General features: G+C 40.0%; 1 long non-coding RNA gene across 1 annotated transcript in view; it reads right to left on the minus strand.

Moving 5' to 3' along the window:
* LOC140520251 (uncharacterized) overlaps positions 1–7,694 on the minus strand; it is a 113,162-nt gene extending 105,468 nt beyond the window's left edge. Inside the window, exon 1 of the long non-coding RNA XR_011972438.1 lies at positions 7,573–7,694. This is a non-coding gene — a long non-coding RNA (uncharacterized lncRNA). The remainder of the gene's footprint in view (positions 1–7,572) is intronic.
* Positions 7,695–8,182: the final 488 nt, after the last annotated feature.

The following is an 8,182-nucleotide window of genomic DNA, read 5'->3' on the forward strand; positions in this document are numbered from 1 at the left end:
TAACATACTTCCTTTAACTCCAAATCATTCTTAGAGTTCTATTGTTATCTTGTCTAAACCAACTTTCAACTTATTCTGTGGTCCAGGCAAAGAAAAGCAATCATTAACTTAGGTGCTTTGGGAGGAGGAATGGAATTCTAGAGCCTCGGTAGAGCAATGGTGACCCTATTCAAGAGGATTATCTGGTCCATTCTGGACTCCATCCCCCAGTAAGACTCCTGAGGACAATCATCTTTTCATTCCTTGTTTCTGTATCCTAGCACAGGGATTGAGACATAGGAGGTGTTTAAGAAATGCTTGATTGATTGACTGTAAGCTTATCTACATTTGGGCTACTGAGATATTTTCCTGATGGCTAAAACATAATGTGGTATGTAAGATATGTGGGTAACTACATGGTACAGTGGATAGAATGCCAGGTCTGGAGGGAGTCAGGAAGACAAATTCAAATCTGGCGTCAGATGTTTACTAGCTGCGTGACCCTGGGCAAGTTACTGTATCAGCAAGGACCCTGGCATACACAGGAGGTCCTGTTGTACAGATTCCTAGATCTGCTTTTCTGAAAGGAAAGCAACTTTTGAGGGATCAACAATCTGCTTTAATCAAGCACATATATCATTCACTTAGTTCAGGGGAAAAAGTCAGCACCGTGAACTTTGGAGAAAATATAAACAGAAATTACAAACAGAAAGATCAACAGACAGGGCTTCCAAATGTCTGATCATACATCACAGATCAACAGACAGATCCAACTGTCTGACCATACATACATACATACATAGTTACCAGAGAGAGAAGCACCAACATCTGAGTTTTCAATGCCAGGGCAGGAGGGAGGGGCCTCCTTAGAGGCTGCCCAGAGTCTCCTCCGGCCAAATAAACACTTCCAATGAGTAAGCCTCAAAACAAAACCTCATTTCAGAGCATATATACATTTTTCAGAACCAGAGGCATCACAACCCTTGAGAACTAGTGGCTCATTAGAAATTGACAAAAGGTATTGAGGCCTATTAATGGGCAGGGAAGATCTGTAACTCTTTCCCCCACTCACCATTAACCTTGCATTAACATTACAGTCACTTAATCCTCTTTGCCTCAGTTTCCTCATCTGTAAAATGAACTGGAAAAGGAAATGGCAAGGGACTCCAGTATCTTTGTTAAGAAAATCCTAAATTGGGTCACAAAGAATTGGACATGACTGAAACAACTCAACAATAATATGGCATGATGAAAGAACACTTAAGATGAATTCCTATCTCACCTCAGCTATAAACTAGCTATGTAACTTTAGGTAGGTCCCTTAACCTCTCTGGGCCTCAGTTTAATTTGAATAGGACGGATGAGGTGTTCTCACAGGACCTTTGATTTGATGATTGCCCTACATCAGGTTATGACCACAACAGATTGTCTATAGAAAGGAGGCCTATACATATGTTGTAGATTCCCTCAGGGCTCTGGCATAAGATACCTTTTGGTGATAAGGCATTGTACAAGTGGAATGTACAGTCAATTTGGAAAATGGCTTCAGAGTGAATTCAATTCACTGTCATTTTCTTGTATGTTTCCTTGGTATTGTATGGACATAATTATAGAATACTCCAGTCTCCAAATAATTGTAATTAAGGACCACCCCAAAGGGCAATAGAGAGGCACATGTTGGGTGTGAACTGGCTGTATTATTTTACTAATGCAGGATTATGTGTGTGGGAGAAGTGGGGTAAAATTTTTGTCAGACATGGAAGACTGAAAAAAAAAGAAAGGCTGGCCAATTGATCAATTAGCCAATTTATAAGTATTCCCTTAATACCTACTACGTGCCAGGGATTGCCTTAGGTGTTTGAGGATAGAAATGCAAAGGAGAATCAGAACCTATACTCAGGGAGATAATAGTATCTATGATATAACATATGAAACAACATGGTCTGCCGGAAGGAGTTGAGTTCAAATACAGGCTTTGCCACTTACTATCCCTGTGAATTTGAGCAAGTGACTTCCTTTCTGTTTCTTCTGTGAAACGACAGGGTTGGAGAAGATGATCTCCTCAGAGCCTGTGTTCACAGGTGAGCAAGTACAGGATATGTACAAAATAAATATACAGTTGTGAAACTAGAAAAGGCCTCTTGAAGGAGGTGGCATTGGACCTGAGTGTGGAAGGTAAGTAAAATTTCTAAAATGCTTCAGTAAAGCTAAGGAGGGAAAGAATTCCAAGGTTGGGGGGACAGATTGTGCAGAGTAATGGAGGAGAGATAGAATGATGTATATGAGAAACAACATGTATCTTGAGCCAGGACATCTGTACACTTTTGTGGTCACACAATGTCTGGGGTGACTAGGTGGCACAGTGGATAGAGTGTTGGGGTTGAAGTCAGGAAGATTCAACTTCTGAAGTTCAAATCTGGCCTTAGACACTTACTCTGTGACCCTGTGCAAGTCACTTAACCTTATTTGCCTCAGTTTCCTCACCTATAAAATGAGCTGCAGAAGGAAATGACAAACTACTCCAGTATCTCTGCCAAGGGGGGTCATAGGTAGTTGGACATAACTGAAAAATAACTTAATAACAACGTCAAATACATCAGAAGGTTCCTGACATATCAGGTGAGGAAGAGAGAATTATCAGGAAGATCAACTAAGAGGAAGTTGTGGCAACTGAGGTTTATATGTATAGGAGCCCGGATAAAAATGATGGCCCTTGGTAGAAGGAATAGAAAAGATGGAACAAAGTCAAGAAAAATTTCAGTAGAAGAGATGACAGTCTATGTAGTAGTTTAGATACAGGGGACAAAGGAGAAGGAAGAGTCAGAGCTGACTTCAGGGCGGAGGGCTTTTCTCTGATGTCATGTAGATGGATTTCTAGTTGAAGCCTGAGTCACCAAAGGGGAAAGTGCCACCAAATAATAATAATAACACTATAATAATCACTGAACATATATACATATATATACATTTAAGATCGACAGAATGCTTTATATACATCATTTTATGCTACACACAGAAAGAGGATCCTGCTGAGAGGTATGGGATTATTGTGTGTCAATGGAGGTAGAATTCTTAACAATACCATAAAAATTGTGTTTGATGCAATTGGGGATATTTAGCACAGTACTTGGAAAATAGTAAGCAATTTCATTCATTCATTCATTCACTTATTCATTAATTCTGGAAAAGACTTAGAAGGGCTATGACAGTCAACAATTTAAAGGATTATTTTAGAGAAGAGGATGAAGACTTGTTTATTGTTCATGGCCCTGGAGGACAGAACTTAAGAATGATGAATAGAAGTTGTGCAGAAGTAGAATTAAGCTAAAAAATAATGGAAAACATTCCAATAATTAGAGTTGTTCAAAAATGGAATGGATTTCTTCAGCGGAGTAGTAAGTAGTGAGTTCCCATTGTCCCTTGGGTGATCCTCAATTTCAGTTCTATTGCTCACAGCCATACAACATCAAAGAAACATTCAAAGAAAATGATAATGAATGGAAATCCCCTTGAAGACATTTTCTAAATGAGAGATACATTCAATTGGAGGTCTTCAAGTGGATACTGGAAGACAACTTCTCAGGGATGCTGTAGATGCGATTCGTGCTTTGAGTAGTGACTGCATTTGATCAACTCTAATATCCCTTCTACCTTGATTTTTTGATGACTCTCTGACACTCTCTATGCCTGGATAGTCATGATGAGGCATTTCTTGATGAGTCAAAAAGCACAATCTCTCTCTCTCTCACACTCTCTTTCTCTCTCTCTCTCTGCCCCACCCCCTAGAGGAAAGGAAAAATTAAATAAATAGTACAGAAGAGCAAGATGTTTAAAAAAAGAAAGGAAACTGTGTTTTCTTCATGTTTTCTGCTCCTCCATGAAGATATGACAAGTGTGCAAGCAGACTGTAGTCTAAGAGACCTCTGCTGGTATTACATTTAATTCACGACCTTTGGGGCCCATATTCTTCAATAGCTCATCCAAGTTCTTTCCACTGATCCTGCTTACATATATTCACCAATGGAACTCCTTTTCTTAGCTCCATCTTAATTTTAGTAACAATAGCTCATATTTCTATAGCATCTTATGGTTTGCATATGCTATCTCCTTTGGTTCTCACCACAGTCCTATGACTTGAAAGGGACCTTAGGGGTCCAGAGGTGTCAAGCATGCATCAGAACATGGCTCACAACACTCTCAAGTTTAACCTGAACCAGTCAGTGAACGTCTGAGGTGAGATTTGTTCTTAGGTCTTCCCGACTCCAAGTCCGGGACTCTATCCCCTTCACTACTCTCTATCTCCCCCAATTCCCAACTTCAAAAGAGGTAAACTTCTATCTCCCAGAAAAAACCCCCAGAATGTATTAGGGACAACCCAAAAGTAATTCCTGTATTTGAAAACACAATCAATTTTAGGACCGAAATTGGCTCTTTTTGCTTGCTAAATGATATGACTTGATTCTGTTATAGGACCATGGTACCAGGGATTTAAAGATGGAAGGTATTTCCAGAGGCACTTCTTATATTGAAGAGGAAACTCAATGACTTTTTCAAGGTCACAAAGGGAGGACTTGAATTCATGTTTTCTGACTCTAGAGCCCCTTTCCTCTCCTCCTTCCAACACTTACCCTTGCTTTTCCATGGTTATACGTAGGGTGGGGAGGAAACAGTAAAGAAGGTAAGGAGATAGTCTTTCCTGTGCAGGAGTTTTAACCTTGGTCTCAGTGGAATCACCCCAACAGAGAGCCAGGAATTGATTTTCGGAGTATTGTCTGGGCTACTTGAGTTAACTTGTCTAAAAAGCCGAGAAGTGGAGAAAACAAAGAGAAGATATTTTCCCTTTTTTTTCCTTGGGAGGAAATATTATTCATGCATTTTTGAAAGGCCTTCTGAATCGGCAAAGGAAAAAAAGTAGTCAAGTTACAGTCCCTGAAGGTTTAGAACCAGAAGGGACCAACCCAATATCTGTTTTATTGATGGGAAGATGAATCTCAAAGAGAATAAATGACTTGTCTGTGGTCACACAAGTAAGTGTCAGAGCCAGGATTCAAGTGTCCATAGATTTAGAGCAAGATGACCTTGAGGTTGTCTACTCTAACAACTTCTTTTGATAGATGAGGAAACCAAAGGCCTGAGAGGTTTGAAGTGACTTGCCCAGGTTCACACAGTAGGGGTAGAGCCAGGATTTGAGCCCAGGACCTTTGGTTCCTAATCTAACTCTACTCATGGCACCATGATGCTATCCACCAAACCCAGATCTCACCAACAAGTTCAACATACTTTCCCCAAAATCCTGTTGTCTCATTGGAAGTCAAGTCCTTTCACTTCAAAAGGGTAAAATAGCAAAAAGGGATCTAGATGGGGTTCAAGCACTCAATTGTATGCTCACAGTACATCCTCAGGCAATTAACTCTACTGATATGAGGCACTATGTACCAAGAAATAGGGTAGATGTGATGGAAACAATTTTCTGGGAGATGTTGAGAAGAAATATTGACCAGATATCTGAGATCTTTCTATTCATGGGACAAAAAATTATCACAGGATAAGCAAAGTCTTTTTGCACAAGTTTCTATCATGAGTCTTATGCAAAGGGAATCCCTCATCTACTTTATCCTCTGCCAAGGATGCTCAAATAGATTTATGCTAATACTGAGAATTATGCCTGCTCCTTGACACATCCCCTATGACTGCTTCATTGCATTACAAGCCTCCCTCAGGCATCACCAGATCATTTCTTCAGGCTCTCTTCCATTACAAGGTTCACTGGCAGAGGTGAGAGCCTCATGTACCATTTGTGAGCAAAGAAATTGCAGGTAATTTTTCCCTATTCTTGGTTGAAAGGTGGAGCTTTTTGGGTGCAGAATGTCACATGCATTGTCAGATGTGTTTTTACTTAAATATTTTTACTTGTTACAAGGAAGGGTAATGAACAGAGTTCTTACAGACTACTGGCAAAACCAAGACTAAATTTCTTTTTAACCTCACTTAAGATAGAAGGGTAGTCATGGTTAATGGTACTAGTAGTACTAGTAGTACAATTTGAGCCATTACCAGGTAAATAAAACTGACCAACGAGACCTATTAATAAGTGAATTAAACAATACATTTTTATTCATCTAGAATACACATATTCAGAAAGCTCAAATTATTGAGATTTTCTGGGAACCTAGGTAACTTAGTGGCACAGTGGATAGAGGGTTGGGCCTTGTGTCAGGAAGACCCAAGTTCAAATCCCCCTTTAGACACTTACTAGCTACGTGACCTTTGGTAAGTAATTTAACTTCCGCTTGCTTCAATTTCCTCAACCATAAAATGGGTTAATAATGGCAACCTCCTAGGGTTGTTGTGAGGATCAGATGAGATAATATTTGTATAGTACTTTGCACAGAGTATGGCACATAGTAGGTGTTTATTTCCTTTCTTCCTTCTCCCTCCCTGCCTTTATATTTTCCTTTCTCTTTCTTTCTTTCCTTCTCTCCTTTCTTTCTGCTTCTTCCCCCCCCCCTCCTTCCCTCCTTCCTTTTTTCTGTCTTTCCTACTACAGACCTTGAATAAAAACTGGTTCCTGGTCAAGACTTTCCTGTCCTGGCTTCCTACTGACTGAGTGCTTAGAGACCACTGGTTGCCATGGGAATGTGCCCCCAAATTTCTTGATGAGGAGAACTGTGGGCATTTCCTACTTTATGTTTCTCAGAAAGGAACTCCAGATAGTGAAGAAGCTAGGATAAATAGCTTGTTATTCAAAAACTCTGTGATGACTTATTCAAAACAGTAATTCTTAGAGGCATTTCACAGGCACTGTGTAAGCCAAGTCAAACACCCTAGATATTCTACATCTGCATTTACAGTAATAGACAAGGATGGCTGATATTCATAATGATCCTGGAGTACAACAAGATTCTGAGGGGCCTTCTGGATCCTCAAAGGAAGACTGGATCATGTTTGGTGTTGTTTTAATAATAATAACAACTCATATTTATGTAACACTTTAAGGGCTTTTTGTACCGTGATTTTACATGATAGTCCTGTGAAGTGAGTGCTTTATAAAAATCCCTGTTTAATAGGTGAGAAAATAAGTCTCAGTGAGATTAAATTATACCAATTATCCACCTGGGACATATCTGAGGCTAGATTGGAACCCAGATCTTCTTGACCATAAGTCTAGCATGCTATCTACTATGTTCCATAGCTTTTCTTAAGTCAGATAGATTTTTCTTTATTCTAAAGCACATGATCATAGCTTTAGAGCTAAAAGGGACCTCAGAGTTCCAACTCCCCCATTTTACAGATGAGGAAACTGAGACCTAAAGCAGCTAAGTGACTTGTCCAAGGTGACACAGGTACTGAGGAACAGCCATGATCTTGCCTCTACATTCATCACACTGTCCACTATATCATACTGCCTCTTTGAAAAGTGATCCTCTTTCACAGGTAACAAACTCTCTGTGAAGGGTAACTCCAAATACCCAGTCTCTCAACCACTGTGGATAAAAGCAGTTTTACTTGGTAAGTACACCTAGTTGATACACATTAGCATTCTTGTCCATCAACAAAATGTTCATTGAGGCAATGGAATCATATAACACATACCTTCACTGCAGTTCTTCAGAGACAAAGAATCTACCATGGATAGGCTCCCGTTGGCACTTGAGATGTATTCCAGGGAGACTCGGAAAGGACTCTGCAGGTATCCAATTCTCCCATGGAGCACCGTCCAGCTGATTGCATTAGAAAGCAGAAAGGGAGAAGAACAAAAGAAAGAAAAGGGGTGGTGAGAAGAAGATCTAATCCATCTTATTGGATCCACTGCTTCCCCCAGAAAGGATTCAAAAGCCAATACTTTGGGGCCAGGGGCTTTTGGAACTCATGTGCATATAGCCTGAAAATTAGCACCTGGCCAGTGATTCTCTTTTCCCAGGTCTTTGCTCTCTTACAGGACACCCTGCCCCTCCCTTTACCCTGCCCCAGCCATTTAAAAGTACCAAGAGGTTTCTTGTGTTTATTCATTCAATAGGCATTTAGAAGTATCTAATTTAAGTAAGGTACCATGCAAAAAAAGTCCCTGCCCTCAAGGAGCTTATACTTCATTGAAGATAATCAGTCATGACTCATGATTGATGTTGAATTGAACACATTTTTGGGATAATAGTGATGAGAGGCAATGTGTCAGTGAAGAGAAAGTCAGCCCTAGGGTCAGAAA

The sequence above is a fragment of the Notamacropus eugenii genome, chromosome 1 (genome assembly GCF_028372415.1).
Source record: "Notamacropus eugenii isolate mMacEug1 chromosome 1, mMacEug1.pri_v2, whole genome shotgun sequence".
In the NCBI taxonomy this organism is placed as follows: Eukaryota; Metazoa; Chordata; class Mammalia; order Diprotodontia; family Macropodidae; genus Notamacropus; species Notamacropus eugenii.